General features: G+C 25.9%; 1 protein-coding gene and 1 long non-coding RNA gene across 6 annotated transcripts in view; both read left to right on the top strand.

Moving 5' to 3' along the window:
- The window catches only part of LOC127276942 (neural cell adhesion molecule 2), a 1,005,192-nt gene that overhangs the window by 848,223 nt on the left and 131,484 nt on the right, over positions 1-25,485 (top strand). The gene's annotated exons all lie outside the window — the stretch shown is intronic.
- Positions 17,529-18,664, top strand: LOC127276954 (uncharacterized). The gene is made up of 3 exons (XR_007842288.1): positions 17,529-17,773; positions 18,051-18,279; positions 18,582-18,664. It is a non-coding gene; the product is annotated as an uncharacterized LOC127276954 (long non-coding RNA).

Genomic DNA, 25,485 nt, shown 5'->3' on the forward strand with positions numbered 1-25,485 from the left:
ATTGCAATAGATTATGGAGTTTTAGATGAGCAATTAATACTGCTTCTGTCAAAAGAGCAAAAGTACTGTTTAAACTAATATACATGGGTCATTTCATTACATTTCACCTAAAGTCGTTGCGGCCTAATGTTTAAAACAGCTGATACTTTCAGAAATAATTCTTTATGGTATTTAGGAAACAAAATAAAAAGAATTAATCATTAAAAAATAGATAATTAATCGATTCTAAACAAGAACAATAATTTTTTTTACACTTTTAACAATTTTTCTATGTTTTTAAAAAAAGTTTCTAAATGCTAAAAAGGTGACATTTTTCCGCACCTTGTCGACTTTAAATACATATTTTAAGATAAATAATAAAAATTTTAACTTAATTCTTTTTATTTCGTTTCCTAAATATCATAAAGAATCATTTCTGAAAGTATCAGCTTTTTTAAAAATTAGTCCGCAACGACTTTAGGTGAAATGTAATGGAATGACCCACATATAATTTGCTATTACTATTATTATTAATTTAATTCTTTTATATAATTTATTATATATTAAATATTATATGTATGTTATATGTATATAATATGTAATATATGATTTAATAAATTAAAATTAATACTGTTATTAATATTGGCAGCGATTTAGTTCTTCCTCCCGCAAAAGAATGGGAATTAAAAGCGTTAAACCAATTGATGCCAAACAATAGCGCTATTATAGGTAAAAAGAGCAGTACGACAGTGGCAAAAAATCCGAGTGTAAGTCACGGTTTTAACATAAAAAATTGTGTTTTAAAAATTTTATAATTTTTATAAAAAATAATTTTGTCAGTTAAATTAAAAATTGTATAGTTTCTATTCAATTTTCAAAAAGAAAAATTTGAATGATTACACTCATTTATTTAAAAATTAATTTTATGCAGACTGAAAGTTGTACTAAAGCAGATAAGATGGATCAAGAATTTAATACTTCGGAATCTGAAGGTATTATAATATTTTATCCTCAACACTTGCTCTGAAAGTACTGCTTTTCATGTTGAAAAAGTGCGACAAAAGATTCCCTTCTGATTTTGAAAACAGTGGTAAAAGTAAATTTATCGTGTGGAAAATATATTTTAGTGTGGCAAAATTGAATCTCATGACATCATTCACATTTTTGAGATCTTCTACTCATACATTTTGTGTAAAACAATAATAACACGTTTAATTAAAATTATAGAAAATATAGGAAAAAGACTTTCCTCGCAAGGCGTTGGGGAGGACATTATTGGCGATTCAAACAGCTACACTAGCGCCACAGTTGAACTAATTTAGGCGTGACTCGCTCTAAAGCAGTCTCTGTTTTGACATTTTATTTCAAATTATTTAATTATTCTGATATTTTTATTGCGTTTGTAAAATTATTTTTAAGCGTTAAATAAAAAAAAATAATTTAAAACACATGGAGTGCTACAGAGCGAGTCACACCTAAATTAGTTCAACTGTGGCGCTAGTGTAGCTGTTTGAATCGCCAATAAGCAACTCGTGGTAAAAAATGATTTCATTGTGACTGCTGGTTTGACTATATTCTAGCACCAACTTCACACCCGTGAAATCGCTCTTTTTTACCACTAATTGCACAATGTATTATTAAAAATACTTTTTCATTTTTTTACTTTTATTGTATGATAATAATTTATTTACTTTTTAAAATATCTTCTTTGAAGAAGATGACGTTATTATTATCGAGGACGATTGTGATAAATTAAATGAAAATAACCACGATGGAGGAAAACAAACTCCTGACGCTGCATTGTTTAAAGAATTCGGATTAATTGTTAGCCAACAGAAACCATCAGAACCGCCAAAAAATGCTTCTATTCAAAGTAAATTCTGATACTATCATTATTTTATTTATCTGATTATTATTAATAATTTTTTCGAATAGTTGTACTCATAAATTTTTAAATTCTTTTCTAAGAGTTTAAATTTAATATCTTATTTTTTAATACATAACTATTATTTCAATTTTATGTGTCATAATTTTTTACTTTCTAATTTATTTAAATATTTTTGATTATAAAAATAATATCATTTTGTTCATTTTTTGAGATCTTTTGTCTTCAAAAATTCTACTTTATCAATTCAACTTTATACAAATGATTATATAAATGTTTATTTTCTTATAATAGTGTATATGTTATAGACTAAGTATTTATAATATAATTAAAATTTTTTATTTCATAGAGGTTTGCTCTTTGTGTATTATATTTGAAATGATTTTTTATTATTTTTTTACGTTTAAAAAGTTGTCTTTTTTAATTAATCGAAATTCTTTTCGGGAAATGTAGCTAATATATATTTCTCTTAAATGTTTATTAAATTAGTCCTAATATTACACAGTAAATTTCATTTAACTATCAATTTAACTATTAATTTAGTAAACTAATTTATTTGAATTAACTAAAAAATACATTTACTATACAGGAAAGAGAAAACCAGGGACTAAATTTTTCAGCCCTGACAAATAAAATAATTATCAAAGATGCGTGATTGCATTAAAGCAAAAGAAAATAAAAATTATGTCCGAGGCTTTGGAATATCAAAAAAAGAAAGATAAAGTCCAACTCAACATTCTCAATAAAATTAACGACAATTTTTCCAAAACATAAATTAACTATAATAATCTTGGTATTCATTCATTCATTCATTCCGTCCGGACCCCTGCTGGGTTTTCGGTGACAGAGAAAAGAACAAGTTATGGAGAGAAAAAGGTATATCTTTATTTTGCAAATGAGGGTTAGCTTGACCTGCAATCTGTTAAGAAGGATTAATTAATAACTCTGAGGACCCAGGTAATTATTTCTTTCTCCCTTTATCACGTGAAAAAGCTATAAAGAAAGTGTAAAACTGAATAGGTAACGCATACCTTTCTTTCTTACACCAAGAAATATAACATAAGTACTTCTTTGTTTAACATTGCGTTTCTCTATCTAGACGATTGAAAATGGCATAAGAACATCATCGTCTAAAATCTTAATCTTCTTCCATTTTTGTTTTAAAAATAAAAAAAAATCGGACAAGTGCGAGTTACACTCGCATTAAAACCGAGGGTTCCGTACCCCTAATCCTTAAATTTGAGGGGTTTAAAGTGTGAAGGCCGATGGAAAAATTCAAATTTTGTTTAATTTTGAGCATGGAAATACATTTCATAAGTTTTTAAAAATTTTTTAATTTTTTTTATCATTTAATATTTTCAATTTTATGATTTTTTTAGATTTCACCAAGTAATAAAAATACCAACAAATAAAAAATGTCAAAATATAAAAAAAATAGCAAATGATAAAAAAAAGAAAATGGCAAATTATAAAGAATGGCAAAACACTACAAAAAAATATAGCAAGCACAATTGGAGTTCTCGCTATATTTTTTTGTAATCTACACGCAAAAATACGTAAAAGTGTATAAATTTGAAACTCTTTAGATAAAATATTCTTTGTTTTTTGGGGAAAAATCATGATTTTTATCGAAAATTATCAGTTTTTCCTTGAAAACACTATGATAATTAACTCTAATCGTTCTCGCTATATATTTTTTGTAATCTACACGTAAAAATACGTAAAAAAGTATAAATTTGGATCCCTTAGGATAAAATTTTCTTCTTTTTTTATTCGAAAAATCCATGATTTTTTCTAAAAAAATGAGTTTTCCTTAAAAACAATATGAACATCAACTCCAATTGTGCTCGCTATATTTTTCATGTAATCTACACGCAAAAATACGTAAATATACCAAATATGAACTGCCTTTGTCAAATATTGTGTGCGCTAGGAGGATTAATCGCTTTTTTTCAAAATTTTTGATTTTTCCTTGACAACGCTATGTAAATTAATCCGAATCATGTTCGCTATATTTTTCCTGTAATTTTCACGTAAAAATACATAAGTGTACCAAATTTGAGCTCTCTATGTAAAATGATGTGGCAACCAGGGGGGGGGGTACATAGTCATTTTTAGGGATTTTTCGTAAAAAATCATGGTTTTTCCTTGACAACGCTATGATAATTAATTCCTATGAGATTCGCTATATTTTTCTTGTAATCTAGACGCCAAAATACATATGTATACCAAATTTCAGCCCTCTAGATAAATGTGTGTGGCCGCTAGAGGGGGGGGGTACATGCCTTGCTTCACTAGTCTCATTAATAGGGTTCCCCCTTCGGGTACGGAACCCTGAAAAAATATTCATTTATATGTATATATGTATGTAGAAGAGAGTGACAAACAGTGGGACACTTTTTTTCAAAGAGATATTAATATGTCAATTTTATATATTTTTGGACACTTTTTGGTACTACCATAAAATTTCAAGTTTTTGGAACTTGATACATTTTTCTTGTTTTTAAGGTTTGTGTTAAACAGTGGGACACCTATTATTAATTATTAAATAATGAATAATTGTTTCAATAATAATATTCTGCTTCATACTTTGTAAATATATATGTTTTGCATTAAATAACGTTAACAAATGTTTCAAAACACTCATAATTTAATAATATTTTAAATTTTTATAATTTTTTATTACATTTCATTATGTACTCCGAGTTAATCTTCATTAACAAAGGTTCTATTGGCCAAGGGTTGGTACATCTTTATTTTTGTATATGATACACGGAGAGAAAAAGCATGCGTTTTTAGTATGAAAGTGATTCATACTAGGATAGTATGAACCGTTCCTACGCTTAATGTAAGAATTCATGCGTTTCTAGTATGAGAGTATTGCATAGTTTAACTGTATGCCGTACATAGTCCAGTTGTATGAGCTTCATACTCTCTCGGTATGATAGCTATACAACTGACGATTAAGCCACGCCTTCTTTCAGCTTGCTCATTTCCTATCGAGAGAGTATCTTGTGAATTTGTTCCTGATCCCCGCATAATTTATTATTATAAATTATTGTAATAATAATAATAATTATTATTATAAATTATTGTTATAATAATAATTATTATTATTATAAATTTGTGAAAATATATTATTTGCTGAAGTGACAAATTAAAAAAATAAAGAAGTGTTTCCTGCTACATTTTTTTTTAATGTAAGTATACAGAAATAATAAAAAAAATTTTTAAAAATTAAAAATTATTAAAAAATTATAAATTATTTTTTAAATTAAAAATTAAAAAAAATAAAAATATAAAATTACGGAAAAACTAAACTTTGACTGGGTGGATTACAACTAATCTGACGCTTGCCGGGTTAAAAAATTAAAAAAAAGTTTATTTATTTAAAAAAAATTTCGTTTAATTAAATAACATTTCTTCAATATTTATTTTGTTCTTTGACATTAAACAAATTATATCAAATATAAATTTAAGAATCTATTTATCAAATAATTCTTTTACATTTATTAATAATTTTTTATAATTTCATAAATATTACTAACAATACATAACATATTCATCTTAACTTCATCTTTGAAATATAATAAAAAATTATTTAAATAAATCAAAACTGAGCAAAGAATTGAAAGCGGGCAGGTGATTCAGAAATATGCAAACTGAAAGTGGGCGTGGCTTAATAGTCTGTTCTATGAGTATCATACCGAGAGAGTATGAAGCTCATACAATCGTAGTATGTTTGTATTACATACGTTTGGCGTATGGACTTCTTACTGCGAAACTATGAATGTCATACAGTATTCGCATGAGAAAGTTTCATACATTAAACGTATGCCTCTTCATACTAAAAACGCATGGTTTTTCTCTCCGTGTAAATGTGAAAAAAGAAATTATTACCTGGGTCCTCAGAGTTAATCCTCATTAACAAAGGTTCTATTGTCCAATGGTTGGTTCTTTTGTGGTATTTGTTCCGGGGTTTTAATACAGGTATAAATACGTATATATGTTATTTATAATGAACTACTGATTACTCATATAAGAGTGTCCTTTTTGCACTTATTGGCTGATCAGTAGTTACTGATTCATAGTTACTCATAGTTCTCTCATTCTTTTGGATATTTGGTAGTTTTATTGGATAAAAGGCAAAATTAATTATATTGGATTAAAGTAAAAATTGGTTATATTGAATTAAAGGAAAAATTAGTTATATTTAGTAAAAGGTAAAATTAGTTGTATTGAATTAAAGAAAAAATTGGTTATATTTAATAAAAGGCAAAATTGGTTATATTAGAGAAAGTGAGCAAAACGGTTAAAGATATTTAGATTTTCATGAATCAAAAATAAAATTAAACAAAGTATAATATGGCCAACATAAAAGAGTATGTTATTTTAAGTGATAAAGATTTAAAAATTATTGAAAATAGAAATAAATTGTTAAATTACATGCATATGTACAAATTTGAAGATTTATTAAGAAAAGATTCCAATTCTTTTTTTAATATGCAAAGTCCTTTGTATGTACAAATGCTTGATTTTATTGTCCCAATTAGAGACGGTGATAAACATATTTAAATACTTTTTAGCGGTAATAACAATTATGGTCACTGAATTTATGTCTATTACTATAGAGTAAGGCTTTATATTTTTGATAGCCTTAATAAGGGGTGTTTAAATGTGCAGCAAATAAAATATTTAATTAGATTGTTCCCTTTTAAACCAACAGTAGTTTTTGAAGCTGTTGATCAACAACTTTTTGGTAGTGTTGAGTGTGGAGTACATGCAATAGCATTTGCAACATCTATATTATTTAACGTAATGCCAAACCATGTAAATTATGAAACTGATAATAACAAAATGAGAAACCATTTTAAGTCAATGTTTGAAAATAATTGCTTAAATCATTTTCTGACAGTAAGAACGTCTCACAATAGGAATTCGATAATAGAGAATGATTAGAACCGTCTTTTCATAAATTGAACTCAGGAACATAAAAATTATATTTTAAACTATTGTTCTGTTTTTAATACTTTTCCCAGTAATAATATTAACAGAGTTCTATTAACACAAGAGTTAAAAATTAAACATTCTTTAAATGACACTAGTGAAAAGAAAATAATTCGTACAACTTATAATACTCTGAACAAAATTTTACCACATGAATATTTAATAATGAAAACTTTTCTGAGTAAAGAAAATGATAAAAAGATAAATTAAGCAATTAAAGAGAAGGGAAGAAAAAGGAAGGCAAGGCGCGAAGTTACATATGAGCAGTAAATAATAAGACAGGAGAATGAGAGATTGAGAAAACGTAATCGTAATAAAACAGAAATAAAAAAGAAAGAGCGCAAAAAAAATTTGACATGCAAAAAAAAGAAATTATCTATAAAAACTGAAGATGGAAAGAAAATACGCAAGGATAAAAATTTGGCATGTAGGAAAAGAAAAATATCAATGGAAACTCAAGATGAAAAGAAAGTGCGTCAAGAAAATAATTTGTCATGTAAGAAGAAAAAATTTTCTACGGCAACGGAAGATGAAAAGAATGTGTGAAGAAAAGAATTTGACATATAAAAACGATAATCGGAATAAAAAAGTGCAGGAGTTGCAATAATGTCTTTTGAAGATTTAGATTAAAGTAAAGTACCACAGAATTATTTAGGTTTAATAAATGTAGAATGTAAGTTTTGTAACGGGTTACATTTTTTGTGTGAAAGACCGTAACATAGATACATCACGGAGGAATGTCCCCGTGAAAAGGACATTATGATATCGCCTGAATGTCACAAAAATATTCCCGGTTGATATCAGCTTGACATTCAAGGAATATTCCGTGCTACTTGGGTGGTAGATCCAATATAAAGAAATTTTTTTTTACATTTCTAATATTAAATTTTTTTGAAAAAAAATGAATAAAAAATATGGTTAATGCACACTAGCAACGTAGTCGGCCGCTTGCGGACGACAAAGTTGCTAGTTATATATTAAACATAAATCCTCACATGAAACTTTTGTTTGAATCACTATTTTATTTCATGTTATGGATTTTTTCTAAATGTATTCGTTAAGAATAAAATGTTAATATTTAGCCTAAAGTTATTATTTGTATATTTTCATTTATATTTAAAATTTTTTATTTTTTAAAGTTATATTATTTATAATCTTTTTTTTGATTTTTCAATTGTGTCTTCTTTACAAGTGAAAAATTTTACTATACTCCCAAGTTAAGTATTTTATATTTTCAATATTATTCGCAAACTTTTACTGATTTTTTGTCTCTGAAATTGTAAAAATTCAATTCAATTGTAAATTTCTTTTAATGTTTTGTTTCAATTAAAGCAAACTTATAAAATATTGTTTTACATATTAACCAAGAAATTATTAAACTAATAAGTGTTTTTTTCAAATTTTTACTTTTTATTAAAATACACAAATATTAAAAAAACGTACGTCAAAAAAAATTATTTGAAAATTTTTGTCTGAGTCAGGTAAAAAAAAAATAAATCATCAATATTTTTTAAAAATTTATATTTAATACCAGAAAAACAAACATTTTTCTAATAGAATGAAATTAAATCACGTGTATATAAAAAATAGATTTTTGAAAAAATATTAGATTTAATTATTTTTTTAAAATATTTATTTAAAAAAATAAAAATTTGGTTAAACAAATAAAATAATTTTGTAGGAGTTTAGGCAAAGAATATTTTTGGATAAAAGATTTTATTTAATAATAATTGGTTATCTCAAAAAATTTATTTTTTTGGTCTAATGAAATTTTTGATGGAGAAAAATTATTACTTTGTTTGAGTTATGCAAAATTTGGTTACTGCAACCAGAGTTTTTTAACAAAATGATTTTGTTTCAAAAACATTTTTTAAAGATTAACCCTTTTAAAAAAAAATTAAATATTTTTTAAATAATTCATTAAAAATATGAGAATGGATTTTTGATAGGTAAAGTATCAAGAAAAAATATAAATAAATTATAGGTAAATAATTAAAGTGAGCAATTTTTGTGACTAAAAAAATTATATTTGACAAATATTTTTTACATAAGTTTATATTTAGGAAGAATATTATTAGTTTCACTGGAAAAAATATTCATTTTAAAAGTTATTTTTAATTAAATATTATTTGAAAAATATTTACCTTCAATTGAAAAGAATTGTTCAATTGTTATTTTTTTCTTTCAATTACATTCATTACAGTTAGTAATTGCGTAATTGACATTTTCTGTCTTAAACTGACATCTTGAAAAAATCTAAGTCTGTTGGTATATTAAAAAAAGTCATCTCTTAAAAATGGGATTGACAAAGTGCAGTACGACTCAAAGAAAAGTCATGTTGAATTTCATGATGAAAAATAAAGATCTTGCTTCCGGAAAAGTGAAACACGCAAGCGATTATAAGGGAAAGAAGGTACTTTTACATTTATAATTGTAAATAAAATGCGGAATTAAAATTATTTAAAATGCAGTTTAAAAAAAATTTCATTTAATTATTCACTTTTCAATCTACTAAAATGATTAATACATTTTTTCACAAAAAGTAAAATAAATAAAAATTATAATATTTAGATTAAATAAAAAAATATTAACTAATTATTCAAAAATGTAGGAAAATTTGTGGAAAAAACTTGCTGGAGTATTAAATGCTGTAGAAGGTGGAGTAGAGAAATCAAGCGATGCGTGGAAAAAAGTAAATATTGATCGTAATTTTTATAAAAACCTAACCCAAATCGGAAATTTATTTATTTTACAGTCTTTATTTTTTATTGGTATTATATTTAATTTTTTTTATTAATCCATTTGTTCTTTTTAAAATAAGTCTATGTCCATTTCATGAACATTATGTTTTCCGATAGAAGATGATTTCTTCAATTTCTTTTTATGATATTTTCTTTAATTTAGTTATTTTATTTATTTTAGTGAAAAAAGTTATAAACTAAATAAAGAACAAACCGTTTATCTGAATTTATAAAATTAATCATTATTTTATTTTACATAAAATTCAAATTTTCCCTTTTTTGTAATAAATTCTTATTAATTGTTAGATATTTTTTTATACCAGCTTTCGTGCCCAGTGGCGTGCGATCGACAGTATTTTTGTTTAAATAGTATTTTTACAATTGCTTTCTATGTCCTTAAAAATCTCAGACTTTTGTTTGAATATTGCATGTAACTTAAAATATTACCCTCATGAATTTCATAAATTTACATTTTAAAAACGTATATTTAAAATTTTTTTACACCCTCAAATATTTTATATACTTAAAAGTCTTAATGATGAAGTTTATCTACTTTAAAATCCGAACAAAAACCTCAATTAGGGACCTCAGAAAATTTCCTTTTTGTTAAGAGAGTCTCCTGCTTTAGAAGCCCTAAAAAAATTTTTTTTGAAATTTTTAAGTAGAGGAAAATCTTGCCCAGTGAAACTTATAGTACATTTCTATATTTTCACACTGTAAAAGTTTAATAAGAAATTTTTAAAAACTTCCTATAAAATTTGTTAAAATAGTTAAAATAGTTTAAATATAGCCTTCAAATAGAAGAAAATTTCATACTCAAAAACAAATAAATTTTAGTCTAAAAAAATTAAAAAGACAAAAAAATAAAATAAAAAAATTTATGAATATAATAATAAAACTATTAATTACTTTCGAAAAATAGTCATGGAATGACTGGAAAACATACACGATTCAAAAAGTCGATGAAATAACAAAACAGGAGGAGGAAGGATTAAAGCCGAAAAAAAACTATCACCGTTGGAAGAACTTTTAATCAAAGAATTTCTCCCAAAACTAAAATTCGGTGCCAATGTTGCAGAAGGAGGTTTTGGAAAGATGACAAGAAAAGATGTATTTGACGGAAAAATGGTATTATTTCCCTTTTAGAACCCTGTAAATTACACGTTGATTAAACACAAAAAATTTTTTTATATGTCGACGTCCGCATAAAAAGGTCCTACTTTGTCCGTTTATTATCGTTTTCAAAGCCCGAAGTAAACAAAATTTAAAACCTATTGGTTTATTACTCGGTTTATTATCAGAAAAGTGTTTTCGACTCAAAAAAGTTGTAACCTGAGTAACTTGCCAGAAATAACCGAGAAACCGAGTACTTCAATCTTTAATTTTGTTTTTCTCAAAATGTGGTTTTTGGCATTCTAAAATTTGAAATGCTGTAACTCCAAGGTTTTTTTACTTAGAGGGTTTCAATACCGCTTAAAATTTTCCAAATTTTGCCAAGAATTCTCCCTAAAGATAAGTTTAATAGTCCCAAAATGGGACCATTTCATACCTTTTCACCCTTTCATTTATAAACCTACATATGGGTTCATAAATTTTTTTATTTTGTTTATTAAAATTTTAATGTAAATAAGTTGAAATATTATATATATTAAAAATAATTTTATTAAAAATGAGTACTATTTACATCAAGATTAATAATAATATTCATTGATGAAAAATACTTAAAAAAAGAATACTTGTCACTCGTTATTAATAAAATTAAATGCAAATTAGGAAAAGATAAAGAAAAAGGAGAGTCTCGAAAGTAAAAGTAATGAAGTGAGCAAAGAAGGGAATAAAATAATTGAAAAGATTGAGGATGATGTAAGTGAAATGGATTTTGATGATTCATCGAATGAGTTAGATGAAGTTGATCACAAAATATGCATTCTCATGTATTTTCACATGCAAAGTTAAGGAAAAAATATAGCAAACCTGATTAAAATTGATTTACTTCATGATTTTATTAAAAAAACTCGAAATTAAGAAAACTAAAAAGATTTACTTTTATCCCTCACCCGTGCTTACATTTTTTTATGCAGATGGCTCAAATTTTTTAAAATTAAGTTATTTTATGTGTAGTTTATAGAACAATTTTCAAAAAGTGTAAATAATATACAAATGAAATATGTATTTTAAAGAAGTCCTTTACGTGTATAAGGAACCCTCAGTATCAAACGAGTGCGTAACTCGCACTTGTCTAATTTTGTTTTATTTTGTACTATATTTATTAAATAAAAAATGTCGCAAAATAAATTGACAATCCTAAGCAGCATAAATAATTCTATTTATAGTCAATTGAATAAATTAATTAAAAAATTTATTATAACCAATATTAAAAATAGACAAATATTAAACTCACTTTTAGAAAATATTTTTGTCTTTAAATTTATAGACATTTTAATAAGTGGCTCTGAAGAAGAAGAAAAAAATAAACCTTTTAAAAAAACAGAAGTAAAAGTCAAGACAAAGATAAATGTGAAAGATGAAGGAAAGGCACTTCTTGAGGATTTCGAAAACAAATTCGATAACAATAAAAAGCATCTAAATTACAAAAAGGAACAGCCTGGTAACTCCTCGAAAAAGATATAACTCGATAACAGTATGTTAAATAAATTATTTTAAGCAAAATTAAAAAAAAATAATTAAAATTAAAATGAGTCTCTCGAAAATACATAAAAATTTGTGAAATAATTGAATTTAATTTTTGTTGTTCCAAAAAACGACATTAAAAATGAATTTTATTTAATATAATTATTATATTTATTACTACAGATATTAACATTTATTTTTTAAATATACAAAGTTTCAATGAATTAGAGTTAGTTTTAAAAAGTAGTTAAACTTTAAAATTTTTAAAAATATTTTTAGTGTTTAAGATTATTTGTTATTATAATTACTATTCTATTATAATAATATATAATAGAATTATATACCTATTAACTATTATTTGTTAATTACAAATATGTATACAGCTAATTAATACTTATAATACTTATAATAATTGTTAAAATTGAACGAAGAGAAGTTACAGGAAATGAAAAGAGAACGAAAAGAAACAGCAATTTATAGAAAGAAAAAGTTAGATATTATGAAGGAACAATTGCTTGCCATTCAAAAAACGGAAAACCATTTAAAAGAATTAAAAGGCTTCTTTATTAATCAAAAATAATTTATATATCCAAATTAGTTTTAATTTATTATACTTTTAATGTTAATTATTATTAATTGTTTGAATAAACGAAAATAGTGAGATTAATTTTCTTATTTTAATAATTTCCATTAAAATCTATATTTAAAAATGGGTATAAATGGGGTTGCCACGGGTTAAGGAAATCAGGGAAAAGTCAAGGAATTGCATAATTCTATAATTCAATACAGACGAAAAATGTAAAATCTAAAAATAATATAAAAACTTTAGTTCTCGGAAATTTACCCACAAATTTTTACATAGAAAATTATTTTCATATTGTATAAGAGTCAGAGAAAAAGTTAAGAAGAGGGACCAGTGAAATTTCAGCCCATCGAAATTAAAGTTTTTAAGAGTGGTCAATTTTTTTTCTGTCATTATTTAAGACCTAAAATTATTATATACCATTAAAATTTTTAAAAAAATTATTTTTGGCTATTATAGAAATTATATTTTTTCAAAAAATTAAAATTTTTTAAAATTCATATGATTGATTGTTTGGAATCATGAAAAACATATAAAAAATTCGTAAATGAAAAATAATAAAAATTGTAAAAGAAGTTGAATTTTTAAAGAAATAGCAGTAAAATTTAAACCAATCAAAATTGATTTTCTTTGGGGGTAACAATTTTTTTTTGAAATGTTTAATGTAAAAAATTGGCCAGGTGCCATAGTTATACTCGCTCGCCTAGGGTTCCGTTCACAATTATTTTTTATTCAATATAATACGTCATGTTTTTTTCTAAAAAATCAAGTTTCTCCAAAGTAACTATACTTTTTAGAAAATAATTATATTTAATCCAATTCCAATCGGGTTCGTTATATTTTTCGTGAAATCTACTCGTAAAAATACATAAGTATACCAACTTGCATCTCTTCAGCTTTAAAATTGTAAAAGTTAAGTTAAAAAAAAACACGTTTTTCTAAAAAAATGAGTTTTTCCAAAAAAACTAAATTTAAATCAATTCCAATCGGGTCGGCTATATTTTTCGTGAAATCTACGAGTGAAAATACGTATAGGTACCAATTTTTCACTTATTAGGTTGAAATGGCTAAATTTGGCAGGGGGGTGGGGTGCAAAATGCAATAAGTGATTCCATAAGGGTTCCGTTGCGATTCAGTGCGTGAACGGAACCCTAAAAATAAAAAAAATATTGTTTTTAACAATCCTTAAAAGGTTTTTTTACTTTTCCAAATTGACATTTTTTGAAAAAATTTAAATTTTTTAAAACCCATACGCTTGATTGTTCAGAATCATGAAAAAAGCGCTGAAAAAATTTGGCAATAAAAAATAATAAAAATTGTGAAAGAAGTTCAAATTTCAATTTTTGGAGAATTTTGAGTTTTATTGTAAAAATTATTAACAAATTAATTGTTTTTTTAATTTTCATAGTATATTATAATTTTAAATACCCAATATTATCAGGAAAAAATTTGACGACCCCAAGCAACATTAATTTCGATGAATTAAATTTTCACCGGTCCTTCCCCTTAAAAGTCTGTTTGGAAATTGTGGAAAATTTCGAAAAAAAGCAAAATCAAATTTTTGTAAAAACATTAATTTTTATAACAACAACAAAGTGTTTAAATGTAAAATGTTTCAGACCAAGTATTGTTTTAAATTTTTAATTAATTCCATAAAAATCATTAAATAATAATAATAATAATAATAATAATAACATAATTGATGTTCATATTTTTTATAAATTTTAGATCATATTTTCAAACTTTATGTATACTAATCAATTATTATTAATGCAAAAAGTACAATTTTGCTTCCTCATGGGAAGCAAGAAGAAGAAGAAATTGTTTTACTAAAATTATTCGAGTTTGATGTTTTGATGTATTGATGTTTTTCGATATTAAGAATATAAAAATCACATTTTTAGAAAATATCGTTCCGTTAGTGGGTGGGTGAATTTATAAACATCCAATTTTCATAAATATCTCAAATTGTATAATAGCTAAAGGGCTGCATTTTTTTTAAATATAGATCTCAACGGCGGACAAATGTTGAGAGTACTTTAATCCAAATTAGTCAAAATTAACTAATTCTTTTTGCATTTAAAAATTTTGAAAAAATCGTTTTTTGCCTATAACTTTGAAAAAATGCAGTAACATTTACGGATATTTTTCTTTAAATTTGTACTTTTCAATGCAAATTTTTTGACCTATTAGCGAACATTCTTCGTTTTTTATGTCCAAAGTTATTAACATTTTAAAATTGAAAAAATTTAAACAACCAGACTTTCTAGAATTATTTTTTTTTAATTCTAATATAACTTCAAAATTAACATAACCAAGTTAAATTTTAATTTAAAAAAGGAAAGATTAACCTACTTGTGAATCTTTTACTTGAAAATATAATGGGGTTGTTAATTTATCAATAATTAAAAATCTTCAGGAGGAAGCAAAGTGTTCATGGAATAAACACAAAAAATATTTCCCCCATGAAGAAGCAATTCATACTTAAACTTGGCAGCAGTTTTATTATATTATATTTTTCTTTATTTCAATTATACTCTTGCACTATTGGTTATAATTTGTTCTCGAAAAGAGTTTCCGAGTAATATTTTTTACGGATGAAGCATAACCTTTATAAAAATTATTCTAAATTGTTATTAATTATTCTAGCCGTCTGCATCGGACAATAACACAGCCCCACAAAAAAAAAAGTGTCATGTACTTTTGACCGGAATACCCTAACCCTATGTATTTTGACGCGCTGAACACGAATCCGAAGTCCGTTTTGCTCCATCACGTCAGGATTTTTTTCTAACCTCAAAAAACATGTCGGATTTTGAGAAGTAGGCGATTTTTTTAAAAATTGCTGTATTAACTTCAAACTTGGTATCTGGGGGTTTTTTGTGTCGCTGATTACGAATCTGAAGTTAGATTTTCAAAATCCAAAATGGCGGATCCAATATGGCGGACGAATTTTGAAAAAATTTTAAGATTTACTTCAAACTTGGTATCTGGGGGTTTTTTGGGTCGCTGATTACGAATATGATGTCAGATTTGAAAAATTCAAAATGGCATATCCAACATGGACTTCTATCGGACATATTAGATACGCCATTATCTGTATCTGGGGGTTTTTTGGGTCGCTGATTACGAATATGATGTCAGTTTTCAAAAATTCAAAATGGCATATCCAGCATGGACTTCTATCGGCCATACTAGATACGCCATTATCAATTTTTGAAAACTGACATCATATTCGTAATCAGCGACTCAAAAAACCCCCAGATACACTATTGCACATTAATTTTTAAAAAATTTCGTAAAATAATGTCCCCCTACCAAAAAAAAATTCAAGGGGTAGTTCCCCCCATAAATCAGCTTTTGGTGAAAAACAAAACATACGTGTCAAATTGTTTTTAAAAAACTACAAAACTGCCAAGTTTCAGAAAAATCGTCGTATGGCACTTCCCTAGTGTTACTTGTCAGCAACTTAGAAAACCTGTAGATACCAAATTTCATAATAATCTGACAATTTTTTAAAAATAATTCCTTAATATTGAATCAGACATGTCGAATTTCGGAAATCTGACATCAGATTCGTAATCAGCGACCCAAAAAACCCCTAGATACCAAGTTTGAAGTAAATCTTAAAATTTTTTCAAAATTCTTCCGCCATATTGGATCCGCCATTTTGGATTTTGAAAATCTAACTTCAGATTCGTAATCAGCGACACAAAAAAACCCCAGATACCAAGTTTGAAGTTAATACATCAATTTTTAAAAAAATCGCCTACTTCACAAAATCCGACATGTTTTTTGAGGTTAGAAAAAAATCCTGACGTGATGGAGCAAAACGGACTTCGGATTCGTGTTCAGCGTGTCAAAATACATAGGGTTAGGGTATTCCGGTCAAAAGTACATGACACTTTTTTTTTTTGTGGGGCTGTGTAATCGACAATGCATACCGTTGTATTTCAACATCAAATCTCCCACTAGGAATATATTTATAGAATTGAAAAACATCAGGGATGTTGCGAGTACCAACAAGACAGTCACCTATCTAAGTACTAACTCCGTGCTCAATGTTGAGCTTAACCTCGGCAACCACAAGCCAAAGGGCATAGAAATTTTTTTTTTAAATTTGCCAAATAATGATTTCAAGTTTTAATAATATGTTTAATTGTTTCCCGCATTCAATGCTTCAAAAAGATGTCAATTAGATCTCGTTAAACATAAAGTAACCTTATTCAACTTACAAAAAATTGCTTTTTTATGTCACAAATTTTTATACACGACTAATTTTTGTGTTATTGTATTCATGCAAACTTAAAACACTAAAAGCAGACACTAAATACTAGCAATCTTTCAAAATATCGATTATTTAATATTTTTAAAATTTTTAACATTTTTTTAAAATTAAATATATCAACGTTAAAACTAAAAAGTATAATCCGAAATCTGAAAAATGTAAAGAATCCCAAACTAAAAAATGGAATGTGTATAATGTAGTTCGGAATGTGGAATCTGGAAATCTGAATGTGGAATGTGAAAAGTGGAATGCGGAATTCGGAATGTGGAATGTGAAAAGTGGAATGCGGAATTCGGAATGTGAAAAGTGGAATGCGGAATTCGGAATGTGGAATGTGAAAAGTGGAATGCAGAATGTGGAATGTGGAATAGTCACGTAATCGACCCCCTGGTCAGGGAAAAAACAGTGAAATTTGTTGACTTTTTAGTGGCCATCATGTAAAAGTTCCCAAAAGTCTTTCTATTCTTTTGGTAAATCTATTTTTAATTCAACAATTTTTAATTTGAAAATTTATTCCTGACAAATTTGTTTACTTATAAAAAAATTAAAAAATGCCTACTATAAGTTTTTCTCTGAAGAATGAAAAAATAAAATATGTTTGACCGAATTTAAAAAGTCGACAGAAATCTGACGTGGAACCTCCCATATATTAAAAAACAGTAAGTTTTTATATTTAATTCATAAAAGAATAAATAAAGTAGATACAATAGTATTCTTCAGAATTGATATACGGAGTTTTTATAACACTAAAATTTTATTCATTAATTAAAATTTAAAAAAAAATTTATAGTGTAGATTTCTTAGACTATTCATTAATTATGTAGAATTATTTTCAATTTTGTATTTAAAGTTAAATATATTAATTTTCATGTTCAAGTATTATTTTATTGTAATACAAAAACTAAATTTTACATTTGTAATTCATCTGATTTACAGAGATCCAATGATTACATTCTCATTGCTGGAAAATTGTTCACACGCGAGTCTTTGGAGAGTTGTAGTAAGATTTCAGTGACAAGATATGTCGGCGATTTGTCAACAGTATTATTTACAAGAAGAGAACTTGAAACGTCATCTTTAACCGGCAGGCAATCCAATGCCCACAATAATAGAGATTTATGTGATCCTAATACATTGTACCCGGAGCGAGTGAAAGCTATAGAAAGTACGTTATATATATATTCACATAAATTACAAATTTTGTTAATGATATCATTTTATAAACAACTTGCTTTCTGACTAGTTAAATTTTTTACATTAAAAACAATTTTTAAACATCTTTATAAAAAGTTATGATAATAAAAATATTTTATTTATTTTATAATAAAATGTTAAAAATAGATCAATCGATAAGTTCATTAATAGTAAATATCACACGCTTTTTTAAACCGAGTCTAATAATAATAACAATAATATTAATTTTAATCTAAAAAATTTTCTTTAAGAATTAACGTTCAAAATTTTTAGGAATACACCTGATACGAAAAAATTAATTAAATCTGCAAAGCGCACCAAATGCTCAAGTGCAAAAAGGCGAGCAAGAAAACCGCTTCAACAATCTTAACAATTTTATAATATTCATTGCTTATACTGTTTAATGTAATCAAAATGAATAATTGTGAAACAATTAATCTGAAATAAAAGAAAATTCATATTTTTAATCACTTTTGAATGCACGTGAAATTTATTATCGATATAATTTAAAAAAACCTTTTTTACAAACATTATTTTTTATCATTTTTTTCTATCATTATTACTGTCATTCTTCCTATCGTTTTTTCCTATCATTATTTCTATCATTTTTCTATGGTCGCGAAAAAATTATAAGAAAAATATTATAGAAAAAAGATTATAGGGCCTATTAGAATTTTCTTATCATAGATTTTCGTAAGGGTCAGGTGATTTACAATGTGCTGCTTGGGTACGCTTTTGATGATATTGTTTTAACAGTGAACCACGTTTTCTTATATATTTTTGGGCGCTCTTTCTGATTCTGCGATTATTTTTAAAAAAAATTAAATGGTTGATCCAATATCACGGCTTTTTCGAGCTTAATTTAAAAAAAATATTAGACTTACTTGAAACTCGTTACTCTGGGGTTTTTTGGGTCGCTGATTCTGAATATGAAGTCAGTTTTTTAAAATACAAAATGGTGGATCCAATATGTCACGTTCAGAAAGAGCGCCCAAAAATATATAAGAAAACGTGGTTCACTCTTAAAACATGATCATCAAAAGCGTAGGAGAGTGAAAAAACACAAATTTTTCCAAACATAGTTAATTTTGACGTTACTTTTTTAGTTTAAAAATCAATTATTGTTATTTCTTAATAATTTCCCCATAATCAGAAGGGATTAAACAAAACCTCCAAAAGGTTTCATCTGATTAAATGCTTCGAATCAAAAGTTCTTTGTTTTTGACACACTTTTTATCAAAATTCCCCATAGTGCGCCATCTATAACCCGCAAGTATTGAGTTTTAATAGAATTTTCAAAATTTGTCATCCGCAATTTTTTATTTTTTATTTAATAAAAATTTCGAAATTAGCGCTCACTATAACCCACACGTAATGAATTTCAATTAAAATAATTAAATTTTCAAAATTTGTCACCCGCCATTTTGAATTTTTGAATGTATTAAAATTTCGAAATCAGCGGCTTATTTTACCCCTTAATAGTGAGTTTTAATGGAATTAATGGAATTTTAAAAAAATTATTGATTTTCACCGCTAATAATATTTATAATGTAGTTAATTTATTATTATTTTTTTTTAATTATTTATTATTGTTCATTAATTATTATTATTTGTTGAAAGTCTTAAAAGCAGTTCTATTATTTTATTCGTCTCATTTCTTAATAATATATTTTAATTGTGGGATTTTATTCAAATGTTCAAATAAATATATTGTTAAAATTTGGTTGTTTAAAAAGGGCAGAAGGTATCCCAACAATGTGGTGTTCATAAAACTTGTTATTTTATATAAAAGTTAATATTTATTGTGCACGTGTAAAGTGCGTGCTACACAAGCGTGGTCCCAATTACAACTGAATATTAAATGCGCGTACACTCATTACATTCTTATTCTCTCCGAGCATTCTCTCTCTCGCTTCATACATGAGCGAGAAGTTTACTCTCTGAAAACTCATTGTCGGTAACCCTGCTAGCTACGATCCCCACATAATGTCTCTAACGCTGCCATCTGTCGGTGCACTTCATTAACTTGCGATTTTCTGTCGGTATATACTGTTCCAGTATACATTGTTTATTAATTATTAATCATTTAATTTTAATAATATTCAATGATAATTTCACTTTTTAATTATATGTGACGCTCCACGAGAGAAGGGACCTAACGTGCTTTTGACTTAAGGTTTGCTTTTACCGTGCAATGACACAGTGAATAAACCTTAAATCAAAAGCACGTTAGGTCCCTTCTCTCATGGAGCGTCACATATTATTACATTTTTCCACTATTTTTTACTACTTTTTACTTATTATTTCTCCATATGTATTTTTCTTTTTGTTTATATACAGGCAAAATCTTTACCAGTTTCAAAAAAATAAGCTTTACTTTAAATTATTTTTTTCCACTTATTTTTTTAATAATCCAATATAAATAGGGCATACATTGATTCATGAACACTTTTTCTATACATTCTAATACTTACCCAACCTTATTTTTATAATTAAACTGTAAAAAATAATCAAAAAATCAAAACTTCGGCTAAGCGCACAACCTATCCGCCAGAGAACAGACACATAAAATTAATGCATGAAAAAATAATAAATTTATGTACTAAAATTTGTTTACCAATAGTCTGCTATTCCAGGACCATATAGTTGACCTTCTAATGACATGTTTTAGTTAATTAGAAAAGTTCCAAGTTGAATTCATAGGTATTATGTGGACCCATGGTCGTATATACAGGTCCGGAATCTTGTAATTTCAGACGAGGTCTCGCGCTGAAGCCCGCCGATAGGGGGCCCTTTTTCACCAAAAAAGAAGGACGAAGATAGAGATTACTTTAAGACACGTACCCACCTATCGGCGGGCTTCACTGCGAGGCAGGCATTGAACAGATTCCGGACCGTGGATGGACCCGAAGAGCAGGTAACATCTTACCGCAGGTAGTCGGTTTTGAGCAGCCGGCACGGCTTAGAAAGAATTGCGAAATTTCAAGGAAAAAATTTTCCGATCGATATAAAACCTTTTGTTCCTTATTCTAAAAGGTTTAAAGAATTTTTTAAGCCAAAAAAAATTTATGATTTGTTGAAAATTCTACAGTGTTGTAACCCCTTGAGACAATATAAATGAAATTATCTAAATATGTTTGGTTGATGTTTCGATCTTGAACTTTGGATAATGAAGAAGAATGGTATAAAAATAAATTTCGCCTCTAGGATCCAGATGATATTCTTATTTAAATATTTATTGCCCACGTTTCGATGCCAGATCGGCCATCATCATCAGGGCATTATTATAAAGTAAAACACAGAAATTTGCTTAAGTAATAATGAAATAATTATTTATTATTTTTAACTAATGAACAATTAAGAAACAATACAAAATTGCGAAATTTTTTTTAATTTAAAGACTTTAAAAAATATTGTAATACCAACAATCAGTTTATATAAAAATTTGTCGATCAGAATTTGCTGGACTTTTTGGGACCACAGTATCAACTTTTTCTTTAACAGTGAATGGGTTACAGTTTTTCGATTGATAACTAGTATTAGGAATTCAAAAAATATTTGCTTAAAAAAATAATTTATTCTTTAAACTGTTGTTTTAAAGAACAAGACAGTTGAGCATAAGTTACTACCAAAATACAGAAACAAATATTATTGTTATATTCAATAATTTAAATTTATTTAATTATTTATTGTCCACGTTTCGATGCCAGATCTATCAATTTTCAAAATTATGAAAAGACGACTTACTATTTTTTCTTTGGACAACAGAAATAGTGTAATTGAATACAATTATTGTTTCTGACCGAAGAGTCATCGTCAAATTAGCGTTAATACTCATGATTAAGGAATCTGCTTGAACAAAAGTGATTTCTGTGCAAGTACATTCTCTTAAACTATTTCGGGATGTTCAGAATATTTTACTGACGTTCTAAAGATATCAATATGTCCAAGGAAATTAGAATATCTCTAATATATCCTCAGTACGTTCGTACGATATCCTGAATATTCAGATGCTGATATGAATGATGTATTCCTCCCTGATGTACCCGGTAAAGAGACTTGAATTTAAAAAATTAATATTACCTCACATTTAATTTAACCTTATAAATTTTTTTCTTTTATTTGAACCTTTAATTGTTAATGTAATTATTTGGTCATCTTGACAAAATGTTTGCATATTTCTTCAATGAAATTAAGAGTAATAGAAATGTGATTATTACTATCTAATAAATGAAATATGCGAAAGATTAAATTCCCATTAAGATTTTTACACGTTTTTAACGATGTGCGTTTATATTTAATAATAAATTTTTACAAAAATAGTATTTAAACTTACTGTTCTATAAAGTTGTTCTGATGATTTATCTCTTCTATTTCGTCGACTTCGGTTCTGTCGTCTTCTGCTCTCTAAATCTGAATTAGTTAAAAATAACTAATTAATAGTAGAATCTTACTAATTCAAAAAGCAAAAAGTGAGTCACTAATAATTAGTAAAAACTTTTTAATTCAAATAGTTATTTTGGTTTAACTAATTCAATTAGTAACTTTTTAATGCAGCTCCCGGGGGCGCAAATTACTAATTGATTAGTTAAAACTACTAATTGTTTACTAATTCATTAGTCATTATACAATTTTACCGCCAAATCGTAAATAATCAATAAAAATTTATCAACTTATTCATACTAAAATTTTAAATTTGAAAAGTCGAGTTTCGAAGATAAAATTTTTCGCATGTAGTTTCTTCATGATTGTATAAAAAATATTTTATTTTTAAAAGTCCGTTTTCATGGGTTAAATTGCATAATATTGGTAAAATTCATATAAAATTTTTTACGTTCTGGTGGTTCATTTGATATATTATTTCCGATTTTTTTTGAGTAAAGATTTTATTAAAATTTTTACATTATAGTAATTTATTAATTTACTTAAAGACAGTTTAGATACACATACATAGTTACTTTTGGTGAAATAAAATTAATAAAAAAGTTTTAACGGTTAGTTTATATCAAAAAATTTTTTGAAAAATAAATAATTTCAAAAGTAATATTTAAAGCACCAAACAAAATATTTTGAACATAGTACAAGCTATAGTATCACATAATACTTAAAAAACAGAACAATAATTTAAAAATAATAAATGCTTTCAAAAGTAGTATTTTAAGCATCAAACAAAGTATTTTGAATAGAGTACAAGCTATAGTTTCACATAATACTAAAAAACAAAAAAATATTTTAAAAAAAAACCCATGGAAGATGACATACGTCATAAAAATAATAGAGGTTACGTTCAACTGACTAATTCAATTAGTAACTCAGGTGTAATAACTAATAGAATTAGTTAATTTGATTACTATTTTAAATTAGTAATGTTCAAATACTAATTTTTTACTATTTTATTAGTAAAACTTCCAAAAATAACTAATTCATTAGTTGAAATTTAATTTACTAAATGAATTAGTTAATTTTTTACTAATTCAGATTTAGAGAGTGCGCTAGACACACTGAAATATAAAGTTGACATAAAACATAGAAAATAAATTTTTAATTAATTGTTCTAAAAATAATTTTTCTTATAATCAAACAAAAATTCTTCAAAAGTAGTTTTAAAACCTCTACTAAAATTTTGATCCATTAAATAAAAATTTACATTTACAAATAAAGAATGCATGAAATTACTAATTTTTAGTACTTACCTCTGGTTCATCGAATTTCTAATATTTCGAAAAACTTGGCTCATTATACTCCGAATTTTTCTTGTGAGAGATAAATCATGGTTTCCGGGCAACATACAATCACCTTGTTGCAGCATTTTAACTACTTCTGAAAATTTAATTAATTAAAATAATTTATTTTTGAAAGACACACATTATCGATTGATTTAAAATTCAAGAGGTTGTTTAAATTTCAGTTACATAATGCTTTTATGCAAAAGGCAGTTGCAATTAAAGTTTTGAAAATGTAAAGGTTATCCTTTTATTACGCATATAGTTATTTTCAAGTATTATTATTATATACATAAGTTTTTTTTATTAAATTGAACAATGTGCAAAAAAATTGTTATATATGTATTATAAACGTTTGTTCCAAAAAATATTATGTTTGTATTTAATTGATTAACCAGACTTTTTATTTCTTATTGTCAAAAGTATTATAGCAATAATGTTAAACTGCGACAAATTAATTTAAAATATCAAATTTTTATTAAAAAACAATTTTTTACAGCTATAAAATACTATGCGACAATAATTTAACCTCCGTCTCTCACTTTAAATTTATTTATAACGTATAGGGTAACGGCACCAGTGAAAGAACATTTAAGGAAATGCATACTTTTATCATTTATTATTTTTGAATGCAGTTATTGAAAATTTTTTTACCAATTTTTTTTCGATAGCTAATTAAGTGTAGAATGCGAAGGTCACATTTAATTTTCATAAATATAAGATGTTAATTAAAATTTTAATTAATAAGTAAAACATACCTATTTCACCAGTGAAAGAACAAATTGTCTAATGAAAGAATTTTCTGCATCCAGTGAAAGAACGATGTGAAATATATATTTAAAATATATTTAAAAAATATATTAAAACAAAGATAAAGTAATAAAATGTTTGTAATATACTAAAATAAAGGTAAATTAATGATAATTATGAATATTTTTTAACTAAGTTTGCAGAATCTTATTTTTAATTGAAAATGCATTTATAACCTACAATCAATCATCTACTTGCAATTTATTTTGACAATATTATTGTAACCTAACAGTGTTAACCTATTTGATTTTGTCATTTTTTTGTTTGACTTCAGACTATTCGTTGAAGGTGTTCCTTCATTGGATTGCATTGGAACCAGTGAAAAAACATTTCTGTTCTTTCACTAGTAAATAAAAAAAAACCCCCCAATGACGGAATTTGCTTTTCTTATGGCAAATTAATATTTTATTAGCTTTTAAATGAAAAGAAGTATTTCTAATACACAAGATAAATTTAGTTTAAAAAAGACCGACGATTTAAGGCAGTTTAAATTAGTTAAATGTAAAAAAAAATAACGTGTCAGAGAAGAGTTCTTATTGTTGAAGATAAATTTGCAACACAACATTTTTAAAAATTATTTTTTATAAAATTTACGTGTTAACTCTCTAGGTATCTTAGATACTAAAGACGTAAATTAAATAAGG

The sequence above is a fragment of the Leptopilina boulardi genome, unplaced genomic scaffold, assembly GCF_019393585.1.
Source record: "Leptopilina boulardi isolate dan_hultmark-lab unplaced genomic scaffold, ZJU_Lbou_2.1 LbouV2_161, whole genome shotgun sequence".
Lineage (NCBI taxonomy): Eukaryota > Metazoa > Arthropoda > Insecta > Hymenoptera > Figitidae > Leptopilina > Leptopilina boulardi.